Below are 18,573 nucleotides of genomic sequence, written 5' to 3'. Positions count from 1 at the left end.
CAGTGTTGAATACTGAACTGAAGTCAATGAACAGCATTCTCACATACACTACCGGTCAAAGGTTTTAGAACACCTACTCATTGAAGGATTTTTCTTTATTTTTACTATTTTCTACATTGTAGAATAATAGTGAAGACATCAAAACTATGAAGTAACACATGGAATCATGTAGTAACCAAAAAAGTGTTAAACAAATCAAAATGTATTTTATATATGAGATTCTTCAAATAGCAACCCTTTGCCTTGATGACAGCTTTGCACACACTTGGCATTCTCTCAACCAGCTTCATGAGGAATGCTTTTCCAACAATCTTTAAGGAGTTCCCACATATGCTGAGCACTTGTTGGCTGCTGTTCCTTCACTCTGAGGTCCAACTCATCCCAAACCATCTCAATAGGGGCGGCAGGTAGCCTAGTGGTTAGAGCATTGTGCCAGTAACCGAAAGGTTGCTAGATTGAGTCCTCGAGCTTCTTCCACATCTCCATCCCCTATAATGTCCCAGTGCTAATCACTGTCCCCTATAATGTCCCAGTGCTAATCACTGTCCCATTCATGTCCCAGTAATTAGCACTGTTTCCTTTTTAAAGGTAGAGAAAAGAAACCACTTTCCCTTGACGAAGGCCACGCAGCCAAAACGCATCAGAGTTTTTAAGCTTTGTTTCCATTGAACATCCCATACAAATAAATTCATTTTAATGAATTATATGAAGAGTGCATTGGTGCGCCTTTCTTTTTTACTTTCCCTTTGATCTTGAAAGACCTCTCAGAAATCCCAGGGTAGAATAGGTTACTCACTAATGTGCCATTTTGTAGTCGGTAACACACACACACCCTGCAGGCCACATCAAGAGTTCTCCACTTTGCCCTTCTCTAATGATAGGATGTCTATTTAGAGAAGTGTGTTATCAAAACTATAAATCTTATTTTAATGACCCCAATTAGAGGACTTTAAGCAGTCCTTCAGGGGAGAAAGACATATTTGAATTTTGATTAGTGTCCTAGTGGATTCTGCATGAAGTTAGGCCTAAAGGTGTGTGTGTTTCCTTGTGACAGAAAGCTTCATTTGATCTCTCCTTTCACCATCCCTCTCTTATCCTCCTTTCCATGGCAACTCCCTCCTTTCCTTTCTCTGGCGTGTTGAGCAAAGGCCTCAGATAAATCAACAGCATTTAAACAGTGTCCCAGCTGCACCACGTAGGTCTCTCTCTCTCTCTCTCTCTCTCTCTCTCTCTCTCTCTCTCTCTCTCTCTCTCTCTCTCTCGCAGAGCAGAGACATGAATCTCCTAGATGATCGCTGAGACACTGCTGCTCCGAGGCAGACACTTTGGCAAAGTTAAGGTAGAAAAGCTTCTATATTGAACCACTATTTTATGGGGCAGGAGAAAAGGCTAGGGTTGGTAACACTATTTGGATAGTCCGTCTGTGGATGCTCTTCAGACTATCAGTAACATCAACTATCTTCCATTTTGTGTATGCAATTTTTCTTTGCCAAAAACTGCCATAGCATCGGCCCCTAACATGGAATAATAGCACAAAACAGGATTTCTTCGTATCATTTCTGTCTGTTTACGTGACAGAGTATTATCAATCTAATATTATGCAACACCACTCATTACTGATCTATCTTTTTGCTTGTCATATTTCATATCTTCCTTCCTTTTGACCTACAAGATGATCTAGTACCAGAGAGAAAGCCATGGGTTTCAGTCACACAGAAAGGTTGGGTGTTTGGCCACCATTAGCCCAGATGATATGCCAGACAGACAGTAGAGGCACATGATCCTGTTTAAATCCTGATGCTATAATGTGGAGAGGAGAGCTGTGTACCTGGCACGGTGGCACCAGTTCAGATCACTCTGTCTCTAACTCTCTTCCTCTCTCTCCATCCCTCTCCTTTTTCTCCCTCCCTCTCTTTATCTCTCTCCCTCCCCTTTCTCCCTCCCTCTCTCTTTCTTTTCTTTTCTCGCTCGCTCTCTCTCCCCCTCTTCCCTTTCTCCCTTCCTCTCTCTCTTTCTCTCTTGCGGGCAGCCTAGATATTGGAAGTAGATGTAGGTGGCATGATTTGAATCAAGTCTGGTATTGACTGTACTGTAGCCTTTATATAATTGTCTATTATTATCATCTGTTTCAGATAACGGTTATAACACCCCGCCCACAGATGGTGTCTGTTTTATGTATGAATGAATCGATAGCTATGAATTATTAAATACATTGTTCCTTGAGCCCTCTGCATCGCTTATCCGAGGTTCAATGATGACATAATGTTCTGGGCTACATCTCTAACAAGCATTCCGTCCCGACCATGCGGTTATGGGCCTAAGCCTACTAATAAATGAAGGACATCAGAAAAAGTGATGAAATATATGAATTGGCACCATACAGTCATTGATTGCCATCCGTTAACGGGGAGTGTCCTGTCGCCCCTTCGATTGTCGGGATTTGTTGTGTTGTAATTGGTCAAAATCCCTAGCATCGTTGCTCGAGTCTCGGAGGAGAGGAGCCAACCAGCAGACGGCGGAGAAAAAGAGGAAGTGAAAACATTATCTGGAGCGGAGTGGAGGAGAGGAGAGCGACAGAATATGCACGACTGACTGACTGACTGAGACACAAACTCTGAACATCAGCGTTTTTGCTACATGAGAAGTTCCATCGCTTGGCCAGGTTGGTAAAAAATAAAACGTCATTTAATTTAGCCTAATAGAAAGCATGCAGTTCTTCTTTGCGTCTACTAGTTTAGGATACACGCCAGAATGAACTGCTCAATAAATTGTCAATAGTCGCTGTTCGACTCGCTACTGTAGCCAGTATTTCTGCTATTGTTACATTGTATTATACACTACACAGTAGAATAGTTTGCGCGCCCTGGAAATGTTATCAGTCGGCTACTTTTCTGCAGGAGTGGGAGCGCAGTTCTGGGCGCTGCTCTGTCGATGGACAAGCTCGCTCAAAACAGTTCAGCGGCTCATGAAGTTGGCGCGTCCGCGGCCAGCATACTATTCCCCTGCACTGGAATTCCAATGAAAGACTACTCGTATGAAGTCGTTGTTTGTTGAAACACAAGTGGATAGCTTGCTTACAAAACACCACTGTCCAGACTTTTATCCCTGGTTGCAGTGGCCACTGTAAACAAACCTGAATTACAGGAGAGAAGTCCCTGGTTCAGCTTTGGCCACTGTTGTGTCAACAAAACTTAATTACAGGAGAAGTCTGCACCCTACGTCCCCTGCTTCCAATGCAGGTGTTTTTGAGCCTATTCACTCTCTCCAGTTTGACCTGTCTTTATTCTAGGATGGAGATGCATGCATGCAGGCTATCGTTTGAACCACAGTAAATTCAATGTCATTAATCACGTTGTGGGTATCATTGTAGGCTAGAAGATGCATTCAGGCAGCAGTTTGCCAGCAGATGTTTTTTACAGATTGGATCATTATCCTGAAGTGCTTTGATGCTCTCCTTCAAGAAATTGTTGTTTTGAGATCTAAGACACACACACACCCCAGGAGGTTGGTGGCAACTTAATTGGGGAGGACGGGCTCATGGTAATGGCTGGAGTGGAATCAGTGGAATGGTGTCAAAAACAGTTTGATGCTGTTCCATTTACTCCGTTCCAGCCATTATAATGAGCTGTTCTCCCCTCAGCAGCCTCCACTCTCATGTTATTTGAGCTTCATCTGACTGTCTTGTGTGTTTTTGACAGTACCTATGATGATTTCAGAGGCCTCTTCCCAGAGGGCAGTGCAGTTTCTGAGTCCCCAACCTGGTCTCAGAGCATTTTCATATTATTCTATATGTAAATCCGAGACACTCCATTTAGTTACATTTTGTATAAATGAATTTGTTGATGTCCATCACCCATTTTGTGTGATGTTATGAATTACAATTCCTATTATATGTTATGAATTTGCCAAACATACAATATGTTACGAATTTGCTAGACGGCTAACGTTAGCCAGGCTAGGGGTTAGGTTTAATTTAGGAGTTAGGTTAAAGGGTTAAGGGAAGGGTTGGCTAACATGGTAGGTAGTTGCTAAGTACTGTAGCTAAAAAGTAGTATGTAGTTGACATTTTGCTAATTAGCTAAAATGCTAAAGTTGTCTGTGATGATATACACTGCTCAAAAAAATAAAGGGAACACTTAAACAACACACTGTAACTCCAAGTCAATCACACTTCTGTGAAATCAAACTGTCCACTTAGGAAGCAACACTGATTGACAATACATTTCACATGCTGTTGTGCAAATGGAATAGACAACAGGTGGAAATTATAGGCAATTAGCAAGATAACCTCCAATAAAGGAGTGGTTCTGCAGGTGGTGACCACAGACCACTTCTCAGTTCCTATGCTTCCTGGCTGATGTTTTGGTCACTTTTGAATGCTGGCGGTGCTTTCACTCTAGTGGTAGCATGAGACGGAGTCTACAACCCACACAAGTGGCTCAGGTAGTGCAGCTCATCCAGGATGGCACATCAATGCGAGCTGTGGCAAGAAGGTTTGCTGTGTCTGTCAGCGTAGTGTCCAGAGCATGGAGGCGCTATCAGGAGATGTAGGAGGGCAACAACCCAGCAGCAGGACCGCTACCTCCGCCTTTGTGCAAGGAGGAGCAGGAGGAGCACTGCCAGAGCCCTGCAAAATGACCTCCAGCAGGCCACAAATGTGCATGTGTCTGCTAAAACGGTCAGAAACAGACTCCATGAGGGTGGTATGAGGGCCCGACGTCCACAGGTGGGGGTTGTGCCCAACACCATGCAGGACGTTTGGCATTTGCCAGAGAACACCAAGATTGGCAAATTCGCCACTGGCGCCCTGTGCTCTTCACAGATGAAGCAGGTTCACACTGAGCACGTGACAAAGTCTGGAGACGCCGTGGAGAACGTTCTGCTGCCTGCAACATCCTCCAGCATGACCGGTTTGGTGTGGGGTGGCATTTCTTTCGGGGGCCGCACAGCCCTCCATGTGCTCACCAGAGGTAGCCTGACTGCCATTAGGTACCGAGATGAGATCCTCAGACCCCTTGTGAGACCATATGCTGGTGCGGTTGGCCCTGGGTTCCTCCTAATGCAAGACAATGCTAGACCTCATGTGGCTAGAGTGTGTCAGCAGTTCCTGTAAGAGGAAGGCATTGATGCTATGGACTGGCCCGCCCGTTCCCCAGACCTGAATCCAATTGAGCACATCTGGGACATCATGTCTCGCTCCATCCACCAACGCCACGTTGCACCACAGACTGTCCAGGAGTTGGCGGATGCTTTAGACCGAGTCTGGGAGGAGATCCCTCAGGAGACCATCCGCCACCTCATCAGGAGCATGCCCAGGCGTTGTAGGGAGGTCATACAGGCACGTGGAGGCCACACACACTACTGAGCCTCATTTTGACTTGTTTTAAGGACATTACATCAAAGTTGGATCAGCCTGTAGTGTGGTTCTCCACTTTAATTTTGAGTGCGACTCCAAATCCAGACCTCCATGGGTTGATAAATTGGATTTCCATTGATTATTTTTGTGTGATTTTGTTGTCAGCACATTCAACTATGTAAAGAGAAAGTATTTAATAAGATTATTTCTTTCATTCAGATCTAGGATGTGTTGTTTAAGTGTTACCTTTATTTTTTTGAGCAGTGTATATTTGAGATTTTTGAAAGTAGCCACCCTTTGCCTTTATGACAACTTTGCACACTCTTGGCGCAATATAGATAAAAATATTTAGATTTGTTTAACACTTTTATGGTTAATACATGATTCCATATGTGCTATTTCATAGTTTTGATGTCTTCACTATTATTCTATAATGTAGAAAATAGTAAAAAAAAGAAAGAAAAACCCTTGAATTGAGTAGGTGCGTCCAAACTTTTGACTGCTACTGTGAACACACACAGAACATACTGGCTCCCACTGAGTATGGTTGCTAGATGTTATGGGTGTCAGGATGGCAGTAGGTAGATGGTACTGTATTTATGGAGTATCATTGGACATGAAGGCCAGTGTAGGCTAAGTTAAGATAATGTGTATTGATGTTGGCCTTGGATTGGGTTCATAATAATAATAATTTGGTGGTTGTTTACATTTGTCCCATTTCACACATGTACACGTGTGTATTAATACCCATGTGTGAATTAGAATAGTTTTTTTGCATATCCCAACTCCCCCTGAGACACCCTCGGTGGGGTCATGGCCAGGGTCAGCCATTATCAACGACGACCCTGGAGCGATTTATGGTTAAGTGATTTTTCAACTTGTTGGCTCTGGGATTCGAACTAGCGACATTTTGGTTACTTGCTCAGCGCTTTAACCGCTAGGCTACCTACCGCCCTCAAAGTTGCCCACCGTTACATCGTTTCTCTGTTTCATCTACATGTTCTGCCATAAGGAGTTTTGGTATGAGGCTTATGATTGAGATTGCCTGATTTTAACAAGTTGTAGTGTACTGTATGCTTTCATCTGACAAGATCATTTCGGAAGTCAAATTGTGACAAAGTACAAATCTGTGTCAAAATTGATGTGGCGTCACACACTTGATGCTTCCTTAACTCTACACAACAATCTAGTCTTACGTCCTTTTCCTAAATCTCCTAACTCTTCTTCACTCCTGGAGGACCGGTGTGTCAGGTCTGAAAGGCCTCGACTAGCAGCCCAGAAGTGATGTGTGTCAGGTCTGGAAGGCCTCGACTAGCAGCCCAGAAGTGATGTGTGTCAGGTCTGGAAGGCCTCGACTAGCAGCCCAGAAGTGATGTGTGTCAGGTCTGGAAGGCCTCGACTAGCAGCCCAGAAGTGATGTGTGTCAGGTCTGGAAGGCCTCGACTAGCAGCCCAGAAGTGATGTGTGTCAGGTCTGGAAGGCCTCGACTAGCAGCCCAGAAGTGATGTGTGTCAGGTCTGGAAGGCCTCGACTAGCAGCCCAGAAGTGATGTGTGTCAGCAAAATATCATACATTTTATAGACACCTGAAGAACAGAATATCGAAGGAATGTACACACAGAGGAAATACTGTTTTACTGGTCATAACACACACACACACACACACAGGGGAGAAGAGTGTTTAACTGGTCATAACAAGCGTCTGCTAACTTCTCGACTAAATAAAAATGTCGAAAACCCTAAAGGGTCTTACTGAAAATGACACCATGTTAATTGTTCCAGCCTTGGTTTTCCCCTCAAATGTTTCCCATTATAAGCCTCATTGATGAAGAGGAATTCAGTTTAAGCACAGTAATAATGTGGAGATCAGCGTGTGTAATAAACAAGACTCTTCGAGTAGGACTGCTGATATAGGATCACGTCCTCCCTGTCCATAATAATCTGAATTATTATCACCTAAAAAGCTGAACTCATCCCAAATCAGCACTCCTACTCTGAGACGCTTGATACATACTTTGTCCCCAGATGAGGTTTCTGACTGAAAGGAGTGTTGATTTGGGATCTCCACTTTGAGAGAGGGGGTGGTGGGGGCTCATTCAGATTCACCACAAATGCGCCTGGGTGCTCATAAATTATACCCTGCAGTTTGGCACCCTCCCACCTCCAAGTGCAACCGTCGCAATTTCTGAGTAGAAAACCTCGCCTGGCAGTTGTCCTTTGTCTGTCTGTCTCTCTCTGATTTAAGGGCAACAAAGCTCCCTCAAGTAGGTTTGACATTCTGTTATCCTACAGCCAGCTCAACAGAGTTAACTGTACAGTTCACAAATAAATAATCAGGTAAATGATAGTATCTCCTCACCTGCCCACTCCACTAACATTCCAGTTGTACTCAACGAGACTTTGGTCCTAATGAGTTTAGTGTTTGTCAGAGGTTCGTGACTGTTTTGTTTTTAGCATCCCACCACCACAGACCATCCCTCCCCACAGATATTTCAACCAGTTTGCTAACTGATAGTTATGTACTTGGTCTACCCTTTTCCAGCTGTCTGTGGCAGAGTTGGTATGTAGCGTTTTGGTATTTAGTTCCCTGTAGTATGAACCAGTCAGATGAACGTTTTAGTGTTTTGCATTTATCTAAGTATAGCCTAGCAGGGTGTGGGTGTGTGGTTTCACTCTCTGGTGTGTGTGTGTGTGTGTGTGTGTGTGTGTGTGTGTGTGTGTGTGTAGGCAGCGTGGTGCTGTGGTGTAAATGTATCAGGATGATGTTGGATGTGTTGATCATATTTCTCTCTGTTATATACATGTGGTCTCCATTAGCTGGAGCATCCTGGTGTACAACCCAGGCGTTCACACAGGTTGACTCCAGCTGTGGACTGTTGTTAGAGTATCGGTCACTGGTCTCTCCTACTGCTGCGTTCATTGGAGCGACCCTCTTCTCGTCACGCTCCTGCTCTCTTCAACCTCTCCTTTTCTCTCTTTTTTTTCCTTCTCTCCATCGCTGTCGTCGATCTCCACGTGAAAATATTATGAAGGGTACTGCTGATGTACACGGATCAGTGAGAAATCCAGCCTTGATCCTGATGTCTTGACCGGGATGAAGACAGCCGGTGTAAAAATCCACCCCTCTGCTCCTCTGATGCACAGACACTGCCTCAAGATAAAGGTCATAGTATATTCATTCAGTGGTTATCAGAGTTCTACACTAAAACGACAGGAGGATCACGCTCCCTGGTCACTGGGCCCAGTGCCTTCTGCTAATGTATAGCTCCTGTTAGTGTTTCCCCTAATTTTCAGGGCGTGGTACAAAACCCCCCAAAACAACATCCAAGCCCCCTGGCATAATTTCTCTAGCCTGCTTTTGTTTGTCTATATACTATGGTATTTACGGTATGTAAATAGCTGCACACACCTCTGTTCTGATCCCGTCTCTACTGTAGACTATATAGCCTCTGTTCTGATCCCGTCTCTACGGTAGACTATATAGCCTCTTCTGATCCCGTCTCTACGGTAGACTATATAGCCTCTGTTCTGATCCCGTCTCTACGGTAGACTATATAGCCTCTGTTCTGATCCCGTCTCTACTGGAGACTATATAGCCTCTGTTCTGATCCCGTCTCTACGGTAGACTATATAGCCTCTGTTCTGATCCCGTCTCTACGGTAGACTATATAGCCTCTGTTCTGATCCCGTCTCTACTGGAGACTATATAGCCTCTGTTCTGATCCCGTCTCTACGGTAGACTATATAGCCTCTGTTCTGATCCCGTCTCTACTATAGCCTTTGTTCTGATCCCGTCTCTACTGGAGACTCTATAGCCTCTGTTCTGATCCCGTCTCTACTGTAGATTATATAGCCTCTGTTCTGATCCCGTCTCTACGGTAGACTATATAGCCTCTGTTCTGATCCCGTCTCTACTGGAGACTATATAGCCTCTGTTCTGATCCCGTCTCTACTGGGGACTCTATAGCCTCTGTTCTGATCCCGTCTCTACTGGGGACTCTATAGCCTCTGTTCTGATCCCGTCTCTACTGGGGACTCTATAGCCTCTGTTCTGATCCCGTCTCTACTGGGGACTCTATAGCCTCTGTTCTGATCCCGTCTCTACTGGGGACTCTATAGCCTCTGTTCTGATTCCGTCTCTACTGGGGACTCTATAGCCTCTGTTCTGATCCCGTCTCTACTGGGGACTCTATAGCCTCTGTTCTGATCCCGTCTCTACTGGGGACTCTATAGCCTCTGTTCTGATCCCGTCTCTACTGGGGACTCTATAGCCTCTGTTCTGATCCCGTCTCTACTGGGGACTCTATAGCCTCTGTTCTGATTCCGTCTTTACTGGGGACTCTATAGCCTCTGTTCTGATCCCGTCTCTACTGGGGACTCTATAGCCTCTGTTCTGATCCCGTCTCTACTGGGGACTCTATAGCCTCTGTTCTGATCCCGTCTTTACTGGGGACTCTATAGCCTCTGTTCTGATCCCGTCTCTACTGGGGACTCTATAGCCTCTGTTCTGATCCCGTCTCTACTGGGGACTCTATAGCCTCTGTTCTGATCCCGTCTCTACTGGGGACTCTATAGCCTCTGTTCTGATCCCGTCTCTACTGGGGACTCTATAGCCTCTGTTCTGATCCCGTCTCTACTGGGGACTCTATAGCCTCTGTTCTGATTCCGTCTCTACTGGGGACTCTATAGCCTCTGTTCTGATCCCGTCTCTACTGGGGACTCTATAGCCTCTGTTCTGATTCCGTCTCTACTGGGGACTCTATAGCCTCTGTTCTGATTCCGTCTCTACTGGGGACTCTATAGCCTCTGTTCTGATTCTGTCTTTACTGGGGACTCTATAGCCTCTGTTCTGATCCCGTCTCTACTGGGGACTCTATAGCCTCTGTTCTGATTCCGTCTTTACTGGGGACTCTATAGCCTCTGTTCTGATTCCGTCTCCACTGGGGACTCTATAGCCTCTGTTCTGATTCTGTCTTTACTGGGGACTCTATAGCCTCTGTTCTGATTCTGTCTCTACTGGGGACTCTATAGCCTCTGTTCTGATTCTGTCTCTACTGGGGACTCTATAGCCTCTGTTCTGATTCTGTCTCTACTGGGGACTCTATAGCCTCTGTTCTGATCCCGTCTCTACTGGGGACTCTATAGCCTCTGTTCTGATCCCGTCTCTACTGGGGACTCATAGCCTCTGTTCTGATTCCGTCTTTACTGGGGACTCTATAGCCTCTGTTCTGATTCTGTCTCTACTGGGGACTCTATAGCCTCTGTTCTGATCCCGTCTCTACTGGGGACTCTATAGCCTCTGTTCTGATTCTGTCTTTACTGGGGACTCTATAGCCTCTGTTCTGATCCCGTCTCTACTGGGGACTCTATAGCCTCTGTTCTGATCCCGTCTCTACTGGGGACTCTATAGCCTCTGTTCTGATCCCGTCTCTACTGGGGACTCTATAGCCTCTGTTCTGATTCCGTCTCTACTGGGGACTCTATAGCCTCTGTTCTGATTCCGTCTTTACTGGGGACTCTATAGCCTCTGTTCTGATCCCGTCTCTACTGGGGACTCTATAGCCTCTGTTCTGATCCCGTCTCTACTGGGGACTCTATAGCCTCTGTTCTGATCCCGTCTTTACTGGGGACTCTATAGCCTCTGTTCTGATTCCGTCTTTACTGGGGACTCTATAGCCTCTGTTCTGATTCCGTCTCTACTGGGGACTCTATAGCCTCTGTTCTGATCCCGTCTCTACTGGGGACTCTATAGCCTCTGTTCTGATCCCGTCTCTACACTGACAGTGATTCACAGGCCTGTCCCTTACCCTGATGGAGAGCACTACATCACATTCTCCCTACGCTGTAGCTCTGCCGTCCGTGTGTGTCTGCGTGTGTCTCTCCCTCCCTGCTCCCTCTCCGTGCCTTGTACAGCATGGACGTGGCATGCCAGTCATAGCCACAGCGCTCTTCTCCTCCGTCTCTCTCCTCTCCCCCCTGCTGCTCACAGCGCAGGATGCAGGTCTCATCAAAGCCTGGCCCTGATGGGAGAGGGCAACACATGGATGGATGGATCGTGAGATGGACTGGAAATAAAGCACAGTGTTAGATTGGATGGATGGAGGGAGAGAGATGGATGGATGGACCAGGTTGCTTGGTTTCTAAGAAACCATGAGCTCTCTTGCTCTCTCTCTCTCTGTCTCTCTCGCTCTCTCTGTGTGTCTCTTACTCCTTCCCCCCTCCCTTGACTGACCCTCTTGTTATCTCTTTGATCTGTTTCTCATTTCCACTCCAGTATGGTCTGGCTATGCAAATGAAGCCATAGCCTAATGAAACAACACTACGTACGCAAACCAAATTGATGGGCTCCTTTTTACCACATCAAGGAAAGAAAATTGCATAAGGCCGGCATTTAATAATTATGATACCAAGATGTTTGATTTGAAAGAGACTAATATTTGAGAGATATTGTGGAGATTTGTTTTAAGGATGTAGTACTAGCTAATTTATTCATTTCCAAACACTGATTAGGTCTACAAATGTGTTAATGCTTTCTCTGCGAGAGCTTGTTTCATACTTCTTCTGTGGTGTTGTGATCTTTATACTGACCCTGAATTCTGGATACCAGTAAAGCTGGATAAGACTGTCTCTGTGTGTGTGTTGTGTTGTGGTGGAGTCATGTTCCCAGGGCAGTGATACACTGTCTTAAGTTGACTGTGTCATTCATCGCAGGCTGACCTTGAGTTTAACAACAGCTCACAAACACAACACCTGGAATCTGTCAGATAATAAAAAATTCAAGAAAAGCAGTGGGATTGTCCCAAATAGCATTTCAACCTATTCACTATGTAGTGCACTACATTTGCTGAGGGCCCATAGGGCTTTGCTCAAAAGTAGTGCTCTATAATGTAGGGAATAGGGTGCCATTTGGGACGCATACAGAATCTGTAATGTTTTCTCGGTGTCTTTTCAGCCAGTCATTTTCTGCCAGTTTCAGCCTCTGTAATATTCATCTTTGTCCTGAAATGAGGAGCCTGTCTGCCTGTGTGGTGATTCTGAATCTGCTCACTGAGCATCTGCCGGACACTCCAGATTAGAACGTCGGGAGCCATAACAACTGCTCCGGTTTGGATTATGTATCGCTCGTTGTCAGGGTGATTTGGCGCCCCTCCCCCCTGTCTGTCACATCCCTTGCTCTCCCAGGAGGCAGAGGTGTATTCAGTTACAGCAACATCTGTGGAAGTTGGCTTACCCCTGCACACACACGCACACACCTGGTGGGACCAACTGGAGCATAGCTGTGAGGAGATTTGTTTCTCTTTTCCTTGTGTGGATTTATCTTCTGCGGTTGCTACAGCAGAGCAGACAGTGTTGGGAATAGGGGCCCATAGGGGCTCTGGTTAAAACTAGTGCACTATGTAGTGGACAGCCTGTTTGGGTCAACATTGCAGCTGGATGGAAGAGGACCCTCAAGGCATTTTCTTATTTTTCTGAACTGGAATTCTCACTGTCCCTGACTGTCACCATTGTTGGCAAGTCAATCCCCCCACCACATCTGCAGGCCACCTGCTGTGGAACTTTGTCACAGATTCTCATATTCTGCACTCCCCAGAGCGAGTGTCTACAAATAAAGAGGGACAGTGCTTTTGATGCCAGCAGCAGCACTTGCTGCTCTAATAGTCTAGGACTGGTTGGCTGGCTGGCTGGGCTGGAGGCTTGTGTGTTGAAGGTAGTCTCTTTGCCTGGAGGGGCAGACTGAGATCTGTCTAACTGGTCTGTGTGCATTTCTGAATCCAGACAGACGGTCTGGATAGAATGAAACAACATGAAGGAAAGAAGGAAGGAAGGGAGCCCCAGTAGAAAAACAGGACAGAGTGTGTCCTTAGAATGGGGTGGGGGAGGGGGAATGCCCCAGACTAGTGGAAGGTGAGCTACCACTTCCTGTTGCATCATGTGATCTGATCTATTTCCTGTACGAACGGATACTTTGCAGGAAACAAGGCAACATACAGTGTCATCTTACAACCCCTTTTGCTGTGGTTGTTTCTCAATATATTCATATGAGTCTGGCCAGAGTCTGCCCTCTTGAGTTGAACACACCATGTGAAACAAGATCTGTTGTTCCTCTGAATTCACAGCATCGTGACAAATGGATGCTATTTGATGACATCATTATAATGACATATTACCTGTTGCAATGAGAGCTCAGTTTGAAGCACAGCAGAGGCCTTGTTCTTAATGTTCTCTCTCCCTGTTACACATAAGTATGGGTTACATGCAATAATTAACCCAGAAAAAAACAACAATTATGTAGTTTTAAATTCTCTTTATGTTCATGATGTTCATATCCCAAAATAGACTAGAGTTCAATCGCATGAAACTGTACTGCACCATAAGTGGAGGGTGTGAGTCCCCTGAGCAGTGTCGTAGAAATTTTACTAGAGGAAAGAAGAACAGCCCTCTGCAAACCCAATGAACGGTTTAGCCCAGGGTTCCTCAACTGACGGCCCACGGACCGAATTTGGCCCACGGGCCATTTTATATTTATATATATTATTTTTTTTAAATTTGCCCCCCCAATTAATTGTTTTATTTGATGGAGATTAAAGACTAAAAACAACAGTGAATCAGCTCCAAGTGATTATTTTTTGGGGAAATCTGTTCCAAAGTATTCTCACGCATAATAGAGAGATATATGACGAGTGTACAAAACATTAGGAACACCTTCCTAATATTGAGTTGCACCCCCTTTTGCCAATCTACATGGATTGCATTGGATTTAACAGGTGATATCAGTAAGGGATCATAGCTTTCACCTGGATTCATCTGGTCAACCTATGTCATGGAAAGAGCAGAGGTTCCTAATGTTTTGTACACTGTGTATGATCGCATACAAATGTATGCAAGATTTGAAAACAAATGTTTTACTAAAATATTTCATCTGTTTGGGCTTATTGTGGTCAATTTGAGTCTATAAATGATTTGTAATTATGTTCCCCTCCCTCGACAATCCGCTCAAGAAAACATCTGCCCACGGCTGAATCTAGTTGATGATCCCTGTTTTAGTCTGACTGAAGCAGAGGGCTGAAAGGCCTATGCTGCATCCCAAATCAATCTAGTGCACTACTTAACCCAGGCCCATAGGACAATGGTCAAAAGTAGTGTGCTATGAAGGGATAGGGTGCCATTTGGGATGCAACCCTGGTGCCAGGTCCAGCACCCTGCAGTGGGGTCAGAGGGTCCATGGCTAGCACCCTGCAGTGGGGTCAGAGGGTCCATGGCTAGCACCCTGCAGTGGGGTCAGAGGGTCCATGGCTAGCACCCTGCAGTGGGGTCAGAGGGTCCTTGGCTAGCACCCTGCAGTGGGGTCAGAGGGTCCATGGCTAGCACCCTGCAGTAAAGCACCATTACACCACCTCCTCACCAAAAATCTCCCATTTCTACTCATCAGACCAAAGGACAGATTTCCACCGGTCTAATGTCCATTGCTCATGTTTCTCGGCCCGAGCAAGTCTCTTCTTCTTAATGGTGTCCTATACTAGTGGTTTCTTTGCAGAAAATCGACCATGAAGGCCTGATTCACGCAGTTTCCTCTGAACAGATAATGTTGAGATGTCTGTTATTTGAACTCTGTGAAGCATTTATTTGCAGAGGTAACTCTGGGTCTTCCTTTCCTGTGGTGGTCCTCATGAGAGCCAGTTTCATCATAGTGCTTGATGGTTTTTGCGACTGCACTTGAAGAAACTTATAAGGTTATTGAAACTTTCTAGATTGACTTAACTTCATGTCTTAAAGTCATGATGGATTGTCATTTCTCTTTGCTTATTTGAGCTTTTCTTTCCATAATATGGAATTGATATTTTGCCTAATAGGGCTATCTTCTGTATACCATCACTACCTTGTCACATCACAACTGATTGGCTCAAACGCATTAAGAAGGAAAGAAAATCCACAAATTAACTTTATCAAGGCACACCTGTTAATTGAAATGCATTCCAGGTGAGTACCTCATGAAGCTGGTGGAGAGAATGCCAAGTGTGTGCAAAGCTGTCATCAAGACAAAGGGTGGCTACTTTGAAGAATATAAAATATATTTTGTTTTGTATAACACTTTTTTTGGTTACTACATGATTCCATATGAGTTATTTAATAGTTTTGTTATTTAAATTATGTGTGTGTGTGTCTTATACACGACTTTGACACACATACACTACATGTGTACAATAAATACACACATTTATTTTATTCCTCTTGTATACTGTCCATGTGACAAATAGTTTGTTTTTATTGGCTTTGTAAAGGCATGGGTTTAGAGATGAGGGTGGTAAAGCAAACAATGGCGGCATGAGGTAAGTGGCAGTAAAAGATGGAGTCTGTTGTTCTCTTCTATCGGTTGTGCAATGATGTCAGAGGGGAAAAACTGTGTTGGTTGTTTGCAGTAACTGTTATGTTGTAATATTGGAAACGGATGTGGCTGTTTCCTCATGAAGGATTCCAGCTTTTAAATGTCCCCAGCCAGCAGTATACAGTATCATTTCTCTGACATAGCTAGGCCCCACACAGCCTGGGCTATTGGCAGAGATGATTGAGGTGGAGGGTTGTTGAAAGTGGTGCATGTAGCTAGCTACTAGCTGTTCAGTGAGCCTGATCTGCAGGGGTGAGGAATTACACTGTGGTCCTAGTACTTCTGGCAGCAGGGATGGGGGTACAGGGGGAACTCTGTGGGGGGTGACGACTGTGTTTTGTAAAATCCAGGCCTCCCTGGAACTCACCCAAGCCTGCTGGAGGTGGGGGTATCAGTCACAGCTGGGGGGCCAGCGGGGCCCAGGGAGCGGTAGGAGGACAGCTGGCAGAACGAGAGGGTGTGTTTTGTGTGCCTCCACTAGCACTATGAGCGTCCATGTGATTGAAGATCACAGTATCTCCTTTGTTCCCCTCTGCCTGATCTGCCGTGCTGGCCACAGATTGAGACTCTGTCTGGTCTCCAGTGCTGGTCACAGAGTGACTCTCTGTCTAGTGAGCGCTGGTGACTGTGGCCATTCACAGCATTCTGCACCTCAGCAAGAGGGGGAGGGGGAGATGCAGAGCTGTCTCTCCTGACAAGATCCCTCTGCACTGTGTCGTTCCTCCACCGTGGGCGTGTGTGTCCTGTGAATGGGAGGATGTTTGGGACCAGCACGTTAATTGCATTTTATTTATTAAGAAATAAAGGTTAGCAGGGTGTCAAATTGAGACCAAGTCTCTTTTTCAAATGAGCCTGCACAATACAAACACACACGTCAATACCAAACACAATAAAAGTACTAAATTACCTCACTTAGATCATTCCCTACTAATGTTTTACATTCCCTAAAGGGCAACAGGCAATCAAGCCTGAGCCTCCCCTGCAACATAATCCACATCTGTGGAGCAAAAAATCTAGAACCATCTCTCCCTAAATCAGAAGCCATCCTTGGAACCTCTTGCTCTATCCAATCTTGTGCTCTTGTAGTGTATTCTATGGTGGCCTTGACCAGTGTGGTCAGATACGTTGGAAGTTTCTCCAGGAGCGCTTTGTAAATGAACAGAAGGGAATGCTGCTCTCTTCTTACATACAGAGGCCCAACCCACCTTTTGATACAATACACAATGGTGAGTTCTAAAACCATCACCAGTCATTTTATCTAACTAGGTAAGTTAGTTAAGAACAAATTCTTATTTTCATTGATGGCCTAGGAACAGCAGGTTAACTGCCTTGTTGGGACAGTACGACAGATTTTTACCTTGTCAGCTCGGGGATTTGAACTTGTAACCTTTCGGTTACTAGTCCAGCACTCTAACCACTAGGCTACCTGCCAGTGATGAATCTAAGGGCACAATGGGAAAACAGCATCTAGAGGTTTAGGTGTGGAATCTTCTGCATGCCAGTAGATTATATCCCGGTAATCTAAAACAGACAAAAGTTGCCTGGACAACTTCCTGTCTATTATCATAAGACAGACATGCTCTATTTCTGTAAAAATAATCACATTTTGATCATCAATTTCTTTACCAGCTCAGTAACATGCATATTTATCATCTAGCCAGATACCAAGATCAAATTTTCTGTCACGTGCCGAATACAACAGGTATAGACATTACTGTGAAACATTGACTTACAAGCCCTTAACCAACAATGCAGTTTAAAGAAAAATAAGAGTTAAGAAATAATATACTAAAAAAATAAGTAACACAATAAAATAACAATAACGCCGCTATGTAGAGGGGTACCGAGTCGATGTGCGGGTGTACATGTACAGCTTAGTCAAGATATTTACCAGAGGGAACTCCGTTCAATTTGTGTTCTGTTCAGGCTAGTAATTTCAAGGTCACTTAAGGCGACGTTATGGTACCTAGATAATAGCATGAATTTAGTTTTGTTTACATGAAGTATTAACTTAAGATCCAAGATGGACTTCTGTAAGGCATGACAGTGCCAGAAGCCCTGGAGGCAGTGCTGTAATGCACCGTCATGTGTATAATGTCACTGCTACTGCAGAGTATTACTGCCTGTGATCAGTCATCACAGCTAGCTAGAGGATAATAGCCTGCCTCGGCTTTATTCTCAAAGACAATGGTCGGGTCCCAAATGGCACCCTATTCCCTTCATTGTGCACTACTTTTGACCAGGGCCCAAAGAGCAGGAGGACCCATAAGGCCCTGGTCAAAAGTAGTGCACTATATAGGGATCAGGGGGGCATTTGGGACACACACAATGGTTATTGTTAAAAGTGTATGTTCCATTTAGATTTATGGGCCAGTGAGAAATGAAACTGCTGCTGTGTGAATCCTCCTCCATACCAAGGTACACTGTGAACTGAGGCAACCTTTCTGTTTATAAAATCCAGTGTGTGTGTGTGTGTGTGTGTGTGTGTGTGTGTGGCTTACAGCATGTTTATTTTTGTTGCTCTAAAGAATGCATTATTTTCCTGTTAGTGGGAATGGGGTGGAAGGAGAGGAGGAATATGTCTCTCTCTGTTGCCTTGTCATGACGAAGTCCTGAATACATTGGTTATCACAAGTCTGTGTCATATACACTGCTATAGCAAAGAGATTCCCCTTATTCAGGTTCTGAAGGACTTTCCTTTGACTTACTTTTGATTTCGATAAACACTTTCAGGGCTCCCACTGATGTTGAGGCCGACGGTCTCTGACTGTATCTCTAAAGCTTTTATTTCAAGTAGGACATGTAAAAATAGCAGCAAATCAATCCCAAATGTT

The 18,573-nt window shown here is 45.0% G+C and overlaps 1 protein-coding gene across 1 annotated transcript in view; it reads left to right on the top strand.

The window, feature by feature from the left end:
• The first annotated feature begins 2,462 nt into the window (after positions 1-2,462).
• The window catches only part of elmo1 (engulfment and cell motility 1 (ced-12 homolog, C. elegans)), a 180,025-nt gene continuing 163,914 nt past the window's right edge, over positions 2,463-18,573 (top strand). Inside the window, exon 1 of the mRNA XM_014178476.2 lies at positions 2,463-2,662. The gene's annotated coding sequence lies outside the window, so the exon portion shown is untranslated. The remainder of the gene's footprint in view (positions 2,663-18,573) is intronic.

Source organism: Salmo salar, chromosome ssa27, assembly GCF_905237065.1.
Source record: "Salmo salar chromosome ssa27, Ssal_v3.1, whole genome shotgun sequence".
Taxonomy (NCBI): Eukaryota; Metazoa; Chordata; class Actinopteri; order Salmoniformes; family Salmonidae; genus Salmo; species Salmo salar.
The sequence above is the reverse complement of the archived record's forward strand: the minus strand, read 5'-3'. Positions and strand labels throughout refer to the sequence as shown.